We start from the raw sequence: 18162 nt of genomic DNA, 5'->3' as shown, positions 1-18162 counted from the left end.
GAGCTCCTTCTAGGCTCAGCTGCACTACTGGAAGCTCCTCCATCCATGTGTGGAAGTACTCGATTATATTTTATGCAGTAGTGCTGTATGCACAGCAAGCAGTAGGTGTACAAAAGACACAGATTGCAGTTTTACTAACAGGGTCTCAACCACTGAGCATGCAGCTTTATCACGATTAACCTCTGTAATGTTTTACCAAGAATGAAGTCTCACACATGCTGTAGACTTTGAATTGCTGACTTGTTGATCTTGTGGGATATGTCACATTATACAACTTCTTGCATTGAAACAATAAAACAGAAGAGCTTAGAAAAAGCCCCTGAGTGTTTCTCATGATACTCTTCTCTGATGCACCGTCTATATATAATTAGGCATACCTGATTGATAAGGCCATAATACCCCTTGAGCTGCAGGTAATTAGGTGGCGCAGTCCTCTGTCTGTCACCTGCTGAACGATCAGCAGTGTGCTCCGTGTAGTGTGTGTGAATTAATAGACGTGCCCGGACTGTGATTGTAGTGCTGTCGGTTATACAAGCCGGATCAAAAGATTCCTAAAGTATATAACAATCCAATATTTCGCTTTATGGTGTCAATACAGGAGTTAGACACAATTTTAGATTTACGTGTAGTTATATTACATTGTAATCTGACATATATCCTTAGAGAGCATCATGCACCCTGTTGAGATACAATAGTTTGCACCAGGAATGTTCCCCCTTACAACCCTTTTTCCATACATTTCCCTGATAAGGACGGTGCTGGCTGTTCTCAGTTAACCCCGTGTGTCTCGGCAGACAAAAGAATGTAAGCTGTTGTGAGATTAAAGTCCAGGTAGACAAAAACTGTAAACTTTATTTACTCTATCATAATAAACATGCAGCGGTTCGCCCTAAGCACAGTTTTTGTCATTTACTGCCTCCCATATATATACACAAACCCTATACACACTGCGCAATTACAATAAAACACGCCCCTTGTTTTATCTTCTTTCCGATTGGCTCAGAGAGTGAGAGTTTCCCCGAGCACGCTCGGACAAGAATGCAGATACTCGAAAAGAGCGAGGCTCACTCATCTCTAATCATCACATTAAATGTTAACGAAGACGTATTGTCCCACACCCAGAATGCACTTCAATAATTAATGGGGGAATTACATCAGCACACCATATCCTCCTACTAGGTATGTTGTCATAACAGCGCATACCATGCATAACCGTGGACATCAATGTATCTTAGATATCAGGGCCCTGGCACACTGGTGAGAGCGATATTGGGATGTGATTGACGCCCTGATATCCCTCTCACAATCCTTCTGCAGCCCTGGATGGGAGGCGTTTCTGCAGCGAAGCACCCTCCCATCCCAGCTGGAGGAATCCCCTGCCGGGGCTGTCACAGATGGTGATCTTCTCCCATTGTTACCTATGGGGCCGGCGGAGATGGAGATGCCTGTGACAGCAGTGGCAGGGTACTCTCCGCCACAAGGATTTTCAATGGGGCTTGAAATATAAGCTGTCATCCCCGCTGTGTCTGCTTGCAGGTCTGCAGCACTCTGCTTCTGCTTTTCTTCTGGCCGGGGATTAAAAATCCACGCCTCTTGAAGCGCTGCCTCTGATTGGCTGATTGGCTGTCAAATACTTATTCTAGGGGTTAAGTCACACGAACGTATATCGGCTCGGTTTTCACGCCGAGCCGATATACATTGTCCTCGTGTGCAGGGGGGGGGGGGGGGGATGGAAGAGCCAGGAGCAGGAACTGAGCTCCCGCCCCCTCTCCACCTCCTCTCCGCCCCTCTGCACTATTTGCAATGGGGAGAGGTGGGACGGGGGTGGGGCTGAACTTAGCGTGAAAACCGAGCTGATATACGTTCGTGTGACTTCACCCAAAAACTGAATATTCCATAGAAATATTTCAAAATCTCCTTGTATCCAACACTATTTCCTGTGTATTCTCATTAAATCACAGAAACAGATATATAATGTACACCGCAGAGTTAACTTATACTATAGCAATACAGAGCTGTATGCCGACAACCCTAAGCATACCATAAGAGGTTACAGCTCAGGTGTTTGTAACATATAAGGAAACAGCAAGTGATGGAAGAAGGTGGTGAACGAGATTCTGTGGCGCTGATCGGCCTTCTCCGGGCGCCTCCAGAAACATCAGCACTTATAAATAAAGCAGGAAGTACTTTCATATAAACTGTTCCCCAGTCTCCATATAGTTTCTACAAGTTACCCACCAGGACTGGGAGGGGGGGGGGGGGGGGAGGAGAAAGGACTTGTGGATATTCCTGCATTTAAATCGTATGAGAGCGCGAACAATAGCAGTAAGGTCATTGAATTGGTTCCTGCCGCAAGGCATTACTGGGAAACACAAGCGCCCCACAACTCCGCTGAGTCCCGAATTATGGGACAGAACCCCGGAGTGTGTGACAGTGACTGCCAGCAGCTGCCTGCCCCCCAAAATACTGGGAGAACCCCTTATCTGCTATGGAGCCCCCCAGATAGTAAAAGAGACCCCCTTATCTGTTATACTGACCCCCAGATATTGATAGAGACCCCCTTACCCATCATACTGACCCCCAGATATTGATAGAGACCCCCTTACCCATCATACTGACCCCTAGATAGTGATAAAGACCCCCCTCAGATATTGATAGAGACCCCCTTATCTGTTATACTGACCCCCAGATATTGATAGAGACCCCCTTACCCATCATACTGACCCCTAGATAGTGATGAAGACCCCCCCAGATATTGATAGAGAGCCCTTACATGTATTGTATAATCGCTCACTGACCCCCAGATACTGATAGAGACCCCATATAGTGATAGAGACCGCTAAGTAGGGATAGAGACCCCCTTACCTGTGATACTGACCCCTAGATAGTAGACAAAGGAGAGGTTTCAACAGCAGTACCTTATACCAAACTTGGTCAGATGGATAAATGCAGGTCACCATTCAGAATCCTGATCCATGGATTTACAAACAGTCCAAGTAAATGATAGTGATGAAGACCCCCCAAGTAGAGATAGAGACCCCTTATCTGTTCTACTGCCCCCCAGATAGTAATAAAGACCCTCATATCGTGAGACCCCTCAAGTAGGGATAGAGACCCTCTTATCTGTTATACTGAACCCCAAATAGTGTTCAAGACCCCCAGATAGTGATAGAGACCCCCCTATAATCACTCGCTGACCCCCAGATAGTGATGAAGACCCCCATGCAGTGATGAGGCCCCTGAAGTAGAGATAGAGATCCCCTATAATCACTCACTGACCTCTATAAACTGACAGACCCCCAGGTAGGAATAGAGACCCCCTACGTGTATTATATAATCATTCACTGACCCCCCGCCCATATAGTGATGAAGACCACCAAGTCAATCCCAATCTAAAGCTAATCTAGACAAACTGACGGCCTTAAGGAGAGACTTGAAACTCCGCTTGACTTCTAGGTTTAATAGGCAACACCTCTATATCAAGCAAGTAGTGTGCGCACAGGGCCATCGGGGGGTAAGTCAATGTCCGCTATGATTAAAAAGGCTCGCGCTGGAAGTTTTATTAAATCCATGAGACCTCACTCAGGCAACACGCTGACCTCAACCTCTCTCATCGCTGAGGAATTTCACCACTTCTACTCCCAATTGTATATTCTTAAAGATTATTTACCCTGGAAAAGCGGGATCGGGGAGGTGGAGATCGACTCAACTCCTTCTTTGGTTCTTTGATTTTACCAAGGCTTAGGAAGGAGGCGGCTGATACGCTTCTGATGCCTATCTCAGCTGCAGTGTCAGGTTCGGCTGCTATCGGGGTCGACGTGGCCGCACGGCAGACGCTGTCGCCCCTGCTGCGAGTGCTTATCGCAGGGGGACTCCTACGCTGGTCATCACTCCTGGCCGCCCGACTCCTACACGGCGCAGAGGTGCTAGGAGCATGGCGGCTGCTGCCCGGCGCCGTGTTCCTGTTTCCATGGCAGCCTGTTGCATCCCCACTGACTTAGGGTGCATTCACATGAACGTATATCGGCTCGGTTTTCACGCCGAGCCGATATACGTTGTCCTCATGTGCAGGGGGGGAGGATGGAAGAGCCAGGAGCAGGAACTGAGCTCCCGCCCCCTCTCTGCCTCCTCTCCGCCCCTCTGCACTATTTTCAATGAGAGGAGGTGGGGCAGGGCGGGGCTAAGTGGTGGGAATTAGCCCCACCCCCGTCCCGCCTTTTCCCATTGCAAATAGTGCAGAGGGGTGGAGAGGAGACAGAGAGAGGGGGCGGAAGCTCAGTTCCTGCTCCTGGGCTCTTCCAGCCTCCCCCCCCTGCAGATGAGGACGACGTATATCGGCTCGGCGTGAAAACCGAGCCGATATACGTTCGTATGAATGCACCCTTAGTCTGGTCTGCTAGTGCTGAGGGAGGTTCTCCCAGCACTTTCTGATCATCCTGCTGCTGTCAGGTGCTCTGCTCCAATCAGCTGCTGGGGCGGGATGTCAGGTGCTCTGCTCCAATCAGCTGCTGGGGCGGGATGTCAGGTGCTCTGCTCCAATCAGCTGCTGGGGCGGGAGCTCTGACAGCATTTAAACCCCTCAGCTACCTCCATACACTGCCAGTGTTTGTTTAGGCTTCCCTGCACTCACCAGCGTTACCTTGGACTCCTGTTTTCTAGTGTATTGACCTCGGCTTTTCCCCTGACCTGACTTCGTCTCCTCCTTCTGTACTGCGTTTCTCCGGACTGACTCTTAGTCCTTGACCTTGGCTTGCTCCTGGACTGGTTTGCGGTTTTCCCTTTGTGCTTTGCTCTGGTTATCTGTTTGTCCATTTGTTTTCTGTTTCCAGGGATTGTGGCTTTCCCCAGCATTCCCCTAGCCAGTGTAGGGACCGTCGCCCAGTTGCCCGCCTGGGGTTAGCCAGGAGTGGAGGCAAGTAGGCAGGGACAGGGGTTGTGGGCTACGTTGCAGGGACCCCCAACTCCTGCTTTCCCTGGTTCCCTGACATGCAGAGCTGGAGAATATGCTGGACTACTGCCCTCCGGGAAAGAGCCCGGGTCCGGACGGCCTTCCATTAAGCTACTATAAAACCTTTATATCTTCCCTGGTACCCCGGCCTACAGAACTTTTCAATGCCCTTCTTCAGGGTAAAACTCTCCCAAAACAATCCCAGGAGGCTCATATCACTTTGATTTGAGAATAAGGATCCTGAAAGCTGTAGCAGCTCTGGGCTTATCTCCTTTACTAATTTTGATGTAAAGCTGTAGATGAAACTGCTGGCAGCAAGGCTGAAGGATTTCATCCCAAATCTAATTGACAATGAGCAAACTGGTCTTGTAAAAGGGAGAGAGGAGGGACCACAGCCTGTGTGTGCTTCATGCCATGCGCTACACACAGACACACAATATTCCCCTACAGACGCAGAAAGAGCCTTCGATAGGGCGGACCGGCAGTTTAATATCCCCAGGGAATTTCTCTGCAATTTTCTCTCTGTACTCTAATCCATGCGCCAGATTAAAGGTTAACGACATACTGCCCCCCCCCCCCCCCCTTTTGATACAGAACATTGTCAGATCCTGAAAAAACCTTCCAAGGCTTACCTCCCTATTGGATGATTTTGGCTCCATCTCTAACTTCAAAATAAATTTTGGAGATGAAGATGATGGCGAGGTGAGCAATGACAGCTGGGAAAAGGGACCGGAGGAGGTGAGAAGGAAGAGGGTCGCTAGCGCAAGTGGTGGGGCAAGGAGCGGAAGGCAGTCTGGAGACTTTTTTCCCTGTCATTGGTTGTAATGTAGAACGTGAGTGGGTTATGGATGCAGTGCTGGAGAGACCAGGATCGGGGCTAGACATGCAGCTTTCCGAGATTTCTTTTCGGATATTGCTGATATTTTTTCTTTGAAATAGGTGACTAGCTCTCCAGCACTGAGATATGTCTGGGGGCCTGTTCTTTCCGGCTGAGGAGGGAGGGGAAAATGTTGATGAGTTTGGGGTTGTGGGATAGGGAGGAGAAGAGGGAGGGGAAGTAAACCTGTTTGGCATGGTGGAGGGCGAGGTTATAAGTCTTAAGCATGAATTTGAAATGGAGGAAGACTGCGGGCTGCTTTCATTTTGTCCACAGTTGTTCACTGCACCTAGAGCACAGCTGGATAAAGCACGTTTGGGACGTGAGCCAGGGGGTCATGATCTGAGGTTGACAGCTAGGATCACGGGGGGGGGGGGGGGGGGGGGGGGGGGGTGCCACTTCATTCAGGGCATATCTGAGGGTGGTGTGGTAGTGTTCGGCAGCCAGAATAGACCAGGAGAGGAGAGAGATGAGGGGCAGGGAGGACTGGATGGTCTCGGCAAAATGATAGATGCGGACGGTCTGGAGGATCCTAGAGGTGCGATTGATAGGAGGGTCTGAGGAGGTGCCTGATGGAGAAATAGAGGAGGTTGTGGTCAGAGAGTGGAAATAGGGAGATAATAAAGTGGGAGGCAGAGCAGAGGCAGAGGAAAATTAAATCGAGAGTGTTTCCGTCTCTGTGAGTGGGGGAGTCAGAGATTAGTGATAAGCCAAGGGAGGACGTGAGCATTAAAAGCCGGGAGGCAGATGAGGAGCTGGGGTCGTAAGTAGGGATGTTGAAATCACCATGCCTGAAGGTTGGGATTTCACAGGATAGGAAGTGGGGGAACCAGGCGGCGAAGTGTTCTAGGAACAGGCGGGTAGGACCTGGGGGCCAGTAAATAACTGTGACATGCAGGGACAGTGGACGGAAGAGTCGTAGGATGTAGACTTTGAATGACTGGAAGGCGCGTGAAGAAGCCAAGGAAATGACCTGGAAGGTACAGTTTGGCGAGAGGAGGACACCTACTCCTCCACTGCTCCTGCAGTCCCATCTGGGGATGTGGGAGAACTGCAGGTCATCATAGGACAATGCAACGGTGGAGGTAGAATCGGACTTCTGTATCCATGTTTTGGTGAGTCTGAGCAGGTTGAACTGTTTTGTGGTGAAGAGGTCATGGATAGTTACGAGTTTGTTGCATGCGGATTGGGAGTTTCATAGGACGCATTTGAATGAGGCGGGAGGTCGTGGGCTAGTGGATTGGTTTGGTATGATTTGGGGGCATTTTGGTAGACGGCAGCACCACGGGGTGGGCCAGGGTTGGGGCATACGCCAATACTACAGCTGGGAGTGGCTTGTTGGATTACATTAGTTAGCCATCTGGGCCCATCCTTCCAGGGCTAGTAGATAGGATCATGAAGGGGGAATGGAAAGGTTAATTGCACTCTTTGGATAAATAAATGTGCCTGGCAACACTAACAGGAGACAGAGGTGGGGGAAATGCTGTTGTGGGGAGGTGAGAGGAAGAAATGTGGTAACAAATGAAGTCAATTCAGATTGAATGGAGCAATGGAACATCCCACTCACATACACAGATCATAACTGTAAATGAACATGTCACAGCAGATCGCAATAATGGCGACCCTAGAAATCTCAAATTCTGGGGACTGTGCCTCCTTACAATGGGTCTACGGGGGTAGAACGTGACACCAAAGTATTGCAGGAGAACCCTGGTGGATATTCAGGTTAAAGGCAGCCGTCCGTTGGGCTCACTGAGGTTTTTCCAGCATTCATTTGATATGTTGTACTATTGATGGATTTATGATTAATATTGAGCACCTTTAGTTTGGGTTCACACAGGGCAGATTTACCGTGGAATTTCCCAGTGGAATTTTACTGGGGCGAATCTGCCTGCGGCCACTAATCCCGGTGTTAGCCAGGCATGTGGATGAGATTTGTCAAAAGGCTCGTCCCCACAGGGCGGACAATCCGTGATGGCGAAGCCGGCATGAGCCGCTGCTGCGGCAAAACCGCGAGATTTCCGTGGTGAAACTATCCTGGGGGAAAGTAACATTACTTATGCTTCAGGGAGTATGGACTGCAGGTCAATAATAGATTCAGACTGATTATTGGTGGGGCCTGGTTCGCTGTCCGGTCTGATATGGACAGTAGTCACATTACATTCATTATCTCTTGTCCAACTTTTCACCTTATAGGAAGTGTACTTATTTATTTTGAGCATACTGCATCTGATATATATGTATTCCGTGCCCCCCTGTTGATCTATAGCGCCTGCATGATGTCACCATCTGCACACCAGGACTATGGATACATTGTCATACATATAAAAAAAATATTAAAAATTTGCTTTCTAATTTTAATTTTTTTCCTGCAGAAAATACGTATTTACGGCGCTCTGTAGATGCCATCATTTATGGATTGACTTTGATGCCATCTATTGGATGCTTTTGCTGGCTGTGTAGTGGCCCACAGTTGGAGTCCCTTCAGCACTTGAGAATCTGTGTGTCTCGTGTCACTGTTAGAAGTATTAAATGGTACAGTAATATTGGTCTTAACCCAAAACAGGGCATGAATGAGTTAATGTCTGGAGAATGTATCAGTCTAGTCTGGTCATATGTATTGTGTGCCTTCTGTGTGCAGGTGTTAGGGGGAGGAGTTAGAGAGATGTTAGTGAGGAGTTGGAAAGAGAATGGAGTGCATGGGAAGTGCATCCCCTTGGGGGATGGGAATGTCAGTCGGGCAGAGGAGTTGGGGTGAGAATGTGATGCCACCGGCTCCTCCGCTGAACTGCAGCGCTTAGAGAACAGTAAGGAAACTGTCTAAAGTTGTCATAAGAAGGAATGTGTATGAATGTGTTGTTGTAAGTGAGTCTGCCTCAGGGGATCGTCCATCAGATAACTGGCTGAGGATGTGTGCGCCTGGAGAGAAGAACTGCACAAGGAAAAGGAATTGGGAAGGCTCCAGGGTTCATTCTGAAGCACCGACTGCTGTATTTTGCCAAGCTTGGATGAACTGTTTGTACTTGCAAATTTCCACGCTAACCGTGAGTAAAAGAGAACCGTGTGCCCCGTTTCTGAGAAGCCTGCTGTTGTGGACTCTACTTTACTCTTATTCAGAGGCACTGGTGTCACGATGATAAAACAAGGATACCGTTGGAATAACCAGGTAAAATCCCCTCAGCCTCTCCCAGCGTGTGGCTGGACTACCCTTCGTCCAACTTGGAAAGAGGGAGACCGTAGAACTACCGCGAACTGTCTGCCAAAGTGTACCCCGCCGTCCCCTCAGCTGAAGGCCTGGCACTCAGTCGCTGCAACTTTTACTTTAAATTTTTTTAAATTTCTCTTTGACAAATAGCACATTCTACCCGATGTATGCGCTGCTTATAACTGTCCTATGGCTGTAGAGCTTGTTTTGGCGCATTACATTCTACCCGATGTATGCGCTGCTTATAACTGTCCTATGGCTGTAGAGCTTGTTTTGGCGCATTACGTTCTACCCGATGTATGCGCTGCTTATAACTGTCCTATGGCTGCAGAGCTTGTTTTGGCGCATTACATTCTACCCGATGTATGTGCTGCTTATAACTGTCCTATGGCTGCAGAGCTTGTTTTGGCGCATTACGTTCTACCCGATGTATGTGCTGCTTATAACTGTCTTATGGCTGTAGAGCTTGTTTTGGCGCATTACGTTCTACCCGATGTATGCGCTGCTTATAACTGTCCTATGGCTGCAGAGCTTGTTTTGGCGCATTACTTTCTACCCCATGTATGCGCTGCTTATAACTGTCCTATGGCTGTAGAGCTTGTTTTGGCGCATTACGTTCTACCCGATGTATGCGCTGCTTATAACTGTCCTATGGCTGCAGAGCTTGTTTTGGCGCATTACATTCTCTCCGATGTATGCGCTGCTTATAACTGTCCTATGGCTGTAGAGCTTGTTTTGGCGCATTACTTTCTACCCGATGTATGTGCTGCTTATAACTGCCCTATGGCTGTAGAGCTTGTTTTGGCGCATTACGTTCTACCCGATGTATGTGCTGCTTATAACTGTCCTATGGCTGCAGAGCTTGTTTTGGCGCATTACGTTCTACCCGATGTATGTGCTGCTTATAACTGTCCTATGGCTGTAGAGCTTGTTTTGGCGCATTACGTTCTACCCGATGTATGCGCTGCTTATAACTGTCCTATGGCTGTAGAGCTTGTTTTGGCGCATTACGTTCTACCCGATGTATGTGCTGCTTATAACTGTCCTATGGCTGCAGAGCTTGTTTTGGCGCATTACATTCTACCCGATGTATGTGCTGCTTATAACTGTCCTATGGCTGCAGAGCTTGTTTTGGCGCATTACGTTCTACCCGATGTATGTGCTGCTTATAACCATGTCCTATGGCTGTAGAGCTTGTTTTGGCGCATTACGTACTACCCGATGTATGTGCTGCTTATAACTGTCCTATGGCTGCAGAGCTTGTTTTGGCGCATTACTTTCTACCCGATGTATGCGCTGCTTATAACTGTCCTATGGCTGCAGAGCTTGTTTTGGCGCATTACTTTCTACCCGATGTATGCGCTGCTTATAACTGTCCTATGGCTGTAGAGCTTGTTTTGGCGCATTACGTTCTACCCGATGTATGTGCTGCTTATAACTGTCCTATGGCTGCAGAGCTTGTTTTGGCGCATTACTTTCTACCCGATGTATGTGCTGCTTATAACTCTCCTATGGCTGCAGAGCTTGTTTTGGCGCATTACTTTCTACCCGATGTATGTGCTGCTTATAACTGTCCTATGGCTGTAGAGCTTGTTTTGGCGCATTACGTTCTACCCGCTGTATGCGCTGCTTATAACTGTCCTATGGCTGTAGAGCTTGTTTTGGCGCATTACATTCTACCCGCTGTATGTGCTGCTTATAACTGTCCTATGGCTGTAGAGCTTGTTTTGGCGCATTACGTTCTACCCGATGTATGCGCTGCTTATAACCATGTCCTATGGCTGTAGAGCTTGTTTTGGCGCATTACATTCTACCCGATGTATGTGCTGCTTATAACTGTCCTATGGCTGTAGAGCTTGTTTTGGCGCATTACGTTCTACCCGATGTATGCGCTGCTTATAACCATGTCCTATGGCTGTAGAGCTTGTTTTGGCGCATTACGTTCTACCCGATGTTTGTGCTGCTTATAACTGTCCTATGGCTGCAGAGCTTGTTTTGGCGCATTACGTTCTACCCGATGTATGCGCTGCTTATAACCATATCCTATGGCTGTAGAGCTTGTTTTGGCGCATTACGTTCTACCCGATGTATGCGCTGCTTATAACCATGTCCTATGGCTGTAGAGCTTGTTTTGGCGCATTACATTCTACCCGATGTATGTGCTGCTTATAACTGTCCTATGGCTGCAGAGCTTGTTTTGGCGCATTACTTTCTACCCGATATATGTGCTGCTTATAACTGTCCTATGGCTGCAGAGCTTGTTTTGGCGCATTACTTTCTACCCGATGTATGTGCTGCTTATAACTCTCCTATGGCTGCAGAGCTTGTTTTGGCGCATTACGTTCTACCCGATGTATGTGCTGCTTATAACTGTCCTATGGCTGTAGAGCTTGTTTTGGCGCATTACGTTCTACCCGCTGTATGCGCTGCTTATAACTGTCCTATGGCTGTAGAGCTTGTTTTGGCGCATTACTTTCTACCCGATGTATGTGCTGCTTATAACTGTCCTATGGCTGTAGAGCTTGTTTTGGCGCATTACTTTCTACCCGATGTATGTGCTGCTTATAACTGTCCTATGGCTGCAGAGCTTGTTTTGGCGCATTACGTTCTACCCGATGTATGTGCTGCTTATAACTGTCCTATGGCTGTAGAGCTTGTTTTGGCGCATTACGTTCTACCCGCTGTATGCGCTGCTTATAACTGTCCTATGGCTGTAGAGCTTGTTTTGGCGCATTACTTTCTACCCGATGTATGTGCTGCTTATAACTGTCCTATGGCTGTAGAGCTTGTTTTGGCGCATTACTTTCTAGCTTTTCTCCATTTTGCAGGCACTGGTGACACTCAGCAGCCTTTTGTCCCTGCATCAACTGTTCTGCAGGGTTTTTTATTCTGAATAGGAGGTGGGAGGAATCTCCTACAGTGTATCCTTACTGAGCCTGTGCGGATACTGTGTGCTGATTGGCTGATGAAATGTAGTCTCAAATCGTTTCTTCCGTCTATGAATGGGCCTCTCCTCTGGACTGAGTGTGTGATCTCTATTGGCTCCTGTGATCTCACGCACTACTATTGGCTGTAAGGACATTGGTCCTGGTGAAATGCTTTATATTGCCTGTCTATCCTATAGCCCTAGTTCCCCGGTGAAGAAGCCTGTGAAGGCGAATCATGTCGGGGGGCTATTGTGTCTTGCTTTTTAGTTTTAGGTAGGACGCTGCCTACTACACGTTACTTGGGAGCCTGTATGCAGCTCGTTCCCCGGGTGTGGAATGTCCTTGTGTGTCTGGTTGGCAGCATATAGGGACACTATGGGACTTCCATTTAGTATACACATGCCTTTTTGGCTGTATATATATAGCACCTCTGAGTGGCGTCTTTCCTGTATGTTTTAAACAATAATTGGTGTTTTAGGTGTTTTGAAATAAAGATAGACTAAGCCTATATCCATCCTTATGGACCACTTTTCAAGAGCCTGATGATGGTCCCAAACCCTAACCCCTAGAAGGAGATGAGCCCCTCTCCACCACTGGCAGTACCCATCAGCAGTCAAGAAAAAGCGTAAGTTAGATAAAGGTCCCTATCATGAAACCGCAATGAGGGCTCAAACACGAGCCAGGGAAGAACCCTTTCTTAAGAACAGTGAGACTATGGAGCTCTCTGCCTGAGGACATGATGATGGAGAACTCTCGAAATGAGACAAGGGTAGGATGAGAACTTTAAGGGGTTGTACCAAAATTTCAAGTTATCCCCTATCTGCAGGATATCCACTGGATAAGGGATAACTTGCTGCTTGGTGGGGGTCTCACCATTGAGATATGGCTGATCCCCAGAATAGGTCTTCCATGTCAACTCTGACACTATGGGGGTTGCTTCCTCTTTTGCAGGGACATCACTGTTGATGTTGAGCGTGTGCGGTCAGCACTCAAGTATTTCCATCAGTCCTATTGAAATGAATAAAGTGGGTTCTGCTTGGGTATCTCGGCAGTCACATTGATAGTGAATGCGGCGCTGGTGCAATAGCATGACCAGTACGTCATTCAGTCTACTCCTCACTGTGGGGGATGCAGTAACCCCATGGTGATAAGGACAGGGGACATGGGACCCCTGTTCTTAAGATCGGTGGGGATCTCAGCAGTGAACCCCCCACTGATAAGCAAGTGCTGTAAATAGTGTGCTGAGAGATGACAGACTCTTATCAAGAGGGGGTGTCACTCCTTTTGGGTGCTCTCCTTGAGGAAAGACTATGCCACCTCCTACCCACTCACCTTCTTGGTGTCTCCACACACATTTTGAGTGCTCTCCTTAAAGGGGTTGTCCCGCGGCAGCAAGTGGGGTTATACACTTCTGTATGGCCATATTAATGCACTTTGTAATGTACATCGTGCATTAAATATGAGCCATACAGAAGTTATTCACTTACCTGCTCCGTTGCTAGCGTCCCCGTCGCCATGGTTCCGTCTAATTTTGGTGTCTTCTTGCTTTTTTAGACGCGCTTGCGCAGATGGGTCTTCTCCCTTTGGCTCCGCTCGGCAGCATCGGCGTTTTGGCTCCGCCCCCTTGTACGCGTCATCACGTAGCTCCGCCCCCGTCACGTGCCGATTCCAGCCAATCAGGAGGCTGGGACCGGCACACGTCATGGGGCGGAGCTACGCGATGACACGTACAAGGGGGCGGAGCCAAAACGCAGATGCTGCCGAGCGGAGCCGAAGGGAGAAGACCCATCTGCGCAAGCGCGTCTAAAAAAGCAAGAAGACGCTGAAATTAGACTGAACCATGGCGACGGGGACGCTAGCAACGGAGCAGGTAAGTGAATAACTTCTGTATGGCTCATATTTAATGCACGATGTATATTACAAAGTGCATTAATATGGCCATACAGAAGTGTATAACCCCACTTGATTTCGCGAGACAACCCCTTTAAGGAGACACAACACCCTTCCTGACCCATGTCCCAGGCCTCTCACCAGCTGAGCCAGAAACCTACTGTACACTGATGAGGGGCAAACACCCCGAAACAGCTGTCTGTGTATAGATTCTGGCTTGGTTTGCTATTCCTAATCATTGTCATAGAGATCTGTATGAAGGGTCTGACATTGATATGCAGGAATGCTGCCATCCAATAGGTGGAGGGGTAGTAATTCCATCTTCCTTATTTGCATAGACTATCATCAATAACACACAAGCAAGCAATTAAAATCCGTCCACGGACAAAACTAAGCCGTCCGCACTGTCCACAAAACATCAACGAGAAGGAGCGAAAAGTATCTTCTCACCTCAGCCAATGTGTCTTCGATCCCTCCTGGTGAGGAGAGCAGAAGTGTCAGATCAGAGAGAAGAAGATCCCGTCAGGGGTCACCACTGAAGCGCTGCTCCGTCAAATAGGCACCAGAACTTGCTAGTTATAGCTTACTGAGCGATCAGTGTATGGAAGGATCACAGGGTGCGGAGTGACACATGATATACGGTAAACAGCACTTTTATGCTCCATACTGTGGCTTCTTCCCAAAATCAGGAAGTCAGAATGTGCTAACTACAGGTGACCCAATAATAGAGGGGCTAAAGAAGTGTCCACATCAACGTTCGGAGTGACACAACTCGAGTCTGTAAGAGGAAGCGAATTATCACACCGCAGAGTCTCAAAAACAGGCAGTCTGTGGAATCAGAAACCGATCAGTGTCACTTCTGACCACCAATGAAGCCTCCTCTCTGCAGACACCTCACTCGTATACCGCCACCTCGCAACACACAGCTTTAATTGGTTGCGGGACAGCCAGTATACAGAAAAGCCAGAACTCTATGGGAAACTAGTAATGGGTTCTAAAGACCCAAATGTCACCAAAAGCTATAAGAAAGACAGGAGTAACTAATATGTGTCATACAAGACTTTGCATAGAACAGTCAGAGCCGCAGGAGGCCGGAAATCACTTAAAGGAGATGTCCCGAGGCAGCAAGTGGGGTTATACACTTCTGTATGGCCATAATAATGCACTTTGTAATATACATTGTGCATTAATTATGAGCCATACAGAAGTTATAAAAAGTTTTTTACTTACCTGCTCCGTTGCTAGCGTCCTGGTCTCCATGGTGCCGACTAATTTTTGGCCTCCGATGGCCAAATTAGCCGCGCTTGCGCAGTCCGGGTCTTCTGCTGTTCTCTATGGGGCTCCGTGTAGCTCCGTGTAGCTCCGCCCCGTCACGTGCCGATTCCAGCCAATCAGGAGGCTGGAATCGGCAGTGGACCGCACAGAAGAGCTGCGGTCCACGGAGGAAGAGGCCATCTTCAGCGGTGAGTAGAGAAGTCACCGGAGCGCCGGGATTCAGGTAAGCGCTGTGCGGGTGGTTTTTTTAACCCCTGCATCGGGGTTGTCTCGCGCCGAACGGGGGGGGGGTTTAAAAAAAAAAAAACCCGTTTCGGCGCGGGACATCTCCTTTAATGTGTAGAACCTTTCACAAAGGACAGAATTATTCTACACAGACATTCCGGCATCACAACATCATCCTATGGGGCATGAATACCGCAGCTGGTTAATTCAGGTCTTTAATGCTAAATCGCAAGATTCAAATCTGCAGGGGAAAAGCTTTTTACACAGTTATTAGAGCGCCCCCATGTGATAGTCCTGGGAATAATGTATGATGGGAGAGATCTCTGTACTGACCCTGAAATATCTATACATAGTTATTAGAGTGGCTCCTTGTTACAGTCCTGGGTATAATAGATGATGGGAGAGATCTCTGTACTGACCCCTGATATATCTATACATGGTTATTAGAGCGCCCCCTTGTTACAGTCCTGGGTATAATAGATAATGGGAGAGATCTCTGTACTGACCTCTGATGTATCTATACGTAGTTATTAGAGCCCCCCTTGTTACAGTCCTGGGTATAATAGATGATGGCAGAGATCTCTGTGCTGACCCCTGATATATTATACATAGTTATTAGAGCCCCCCCTTGTTACAGTCCTGGGTATAATAGATGATGGTAGAGATCTCTGTGCTGACCCCTGATATATTATACATAGTTATTAGAGCGCCTCCTTGTTACAGTCCTGGGTATAATATATGATGGTAGAGATCTCTGTGCTGACCCCTGATATATTATACATAGTTATTAGTGCGCCCCCTTGTTACAGTCCTGGGTATAATAGATGATGGCAGAGATCTCTGTACTGACCCCTGATATATCTATACATAGTTATTAGAGCCCCCCCTTGTTACAGTCCTGGGTATAATAGATGATGGGAGAGATCTCTGTACTGACCCCTGATATATCTATACATGGTTATTAGAGCACCCCCTTGTTACAGTCCTGGGTATAATAGATGATGGCAGAGATCTCTGTACTGACCCCTGATATATTATACATAGTTATTAGAGCGCCTCCTTGTTACAGTCCTGGGTATAATAGATGATGGTAGAGATCTCTGTGCTGACCCCTGATACATTATACATAGTTATTAGAGTACACCATATTACAGTCCTGGGTATAATAGATGACGGGAGAGATCTCTGTACTGACCCCTGATATATCTATACATAGTTATTAGAGCGTCCCTTTGTTACAGTCCTGGGTATAATAGATGATGGCAGAGATCTCTGTACTGACCCCTGATATATCTATACATGGTTATTAGAGCACCCTCTTGTTACAGTCCTGGGTATAATAGATAATGGGAGAGATCTCTGTACTGACCCCTGATATATCTATACATAGTTATTAGAGCGTCCCCTTGTTACAGTCCTGGGTATAATAGATGATGGCAGAGATCTCTGTACTGACCCCTGATATATCTATACATGGTTATTAGAGCACCCTCTTGTTACAGTCCTGGGTATAATAGATAATGGGAGAGATCTCTGTACTGACCCCTGATATATCTATACATAGTTATTAGAGCGTCCCCTTGTTACAGTCCTGGGTATAATAGATGATGGCAGAGATCTCTGTACTGACCCCTGATATATCTATACATAGTTATTAGAGCGCCCCCTTGTTACAGTCCTGGGTATAATAGATGATGGTAGAGATCTCTGTGCTGACCCCTGATATATTATACATAGTTATTAGAGCGCCTCCTTGTTACAGTCCTGGGTATAATAGATGATGGGAGAGATCTCTGTACTGACCCCTGATATATTATACATAGTTATTAGAGCGCCTCCTTGTTACAGTCCTGTGTATAATAGATGATGGTAGAGATCTCTGTGCTGACCCCTGATATATTATACATAGTTATTAGAGCCCCCCCTTGTTACAGTCCTGGGTATAATAGATGATGGGAGAGATCTCTGTACTGACCCCTGATATATTATACATAGTTATTAGAGCGCCTCCTTGTTACAGTCCTGGGTATAATAGATGATGGTAGAGATCTCTGTGCTGACCCCTGATATATTATACATAGTTATTAGAGTACACCATATTACAGTCCTGGGTATAATAGATGACGGGAGAGATCTCTGTACTGACCCCTGATATATCTATACATAGTTATTAGAGCGTCCCCTTGTTAAAGTCCTGGGTATAATAGATGATGGCAGAGATCTCTGTACTGACCCCTGATATATCTATACATGGTTATTAGAGCACCCTCTTGTTACAGTCCTGGGTATAATAGATAATGGGAGAGATCTCTGTACTGACCCCTGATATATCCATACATAGTTATTAGAGCGTCTCCTTGTTACAGTCCTGGGTATAATAGATGATGGGAGAGATCTCTGTACTGACCCCTGATATATCTATACATAGTTATTAGAGCGTCCCCTTGTTACAGTCCTGGGTATAATAGATGATGGCAGAGATCTCTGTACTGACCCCTGATATATCTATACATAGTTATTAGAGCGCCCCCTTGTTACAGTCCTGGGTATAATAGATGATGGTAGAGATCTCTGTGCTGACCCCTGATATATTATACATAGTTATTAGAGCGCCTCCTTGTTACAGTCCTGGGTATAATAGATGATGGGAGAGATCTCTGTACTGACCCCTGATATATCTATACATAGTTATTAGAGCGCCCCCTTGTTACAGTCCTGGGTATAATAGATGATGGTAGAGATCTCTGTGCTGACCCCTGATATATTATACATAGTTATTAGAGCGCCTCCTTGTTACAGTCCTGGGTATAATAGA

General features: G+C 47.3%; 1 protein-coding gene across 1 annotated transcript in view; it reads right to left on the bottom strand.

Moving 5' to 3' along the window:
- Window positions 1–14457, bottom strand: part of LOC136591716 (polyunsaturated fatty acid lipoxygenase ALOX15B-like) — a 127898-nt gene extending 113441 nt beyond the window's left edge. The window contains exon 1 of the mRNA XM_066588546.1: window positions 14298–14457. The gene's annotated coding sequence lies outside the window, so the exon portion shown is untranslated. The remainder of the gene's footprint in view (window positions 1–14297) is intronic.
- Between the last annotated feature and the right edge of the window lie 3705 nt (window positions 14458–18162).

The sequence above is a fragment of the Eleutherodactylus coqui genome, chromosome 1 (assembly GCF_035609145.1).
Source record: "Eleutherodactylus coqui strain aEleCoq1 chromosome 1, aEleCoq1.hap1, whole genome shotgun sequence".
Classification (NCBI taxonomy): Eukaryota; Metazoa; Chordata; class Amphibia; order Anura; family Eleutherodactylidae; genus Eleutherodactylus; species Eleutherodactylus coqui.
This window is presented reverse-complemented; position numbering and strand designations above follow the sequence as displayed.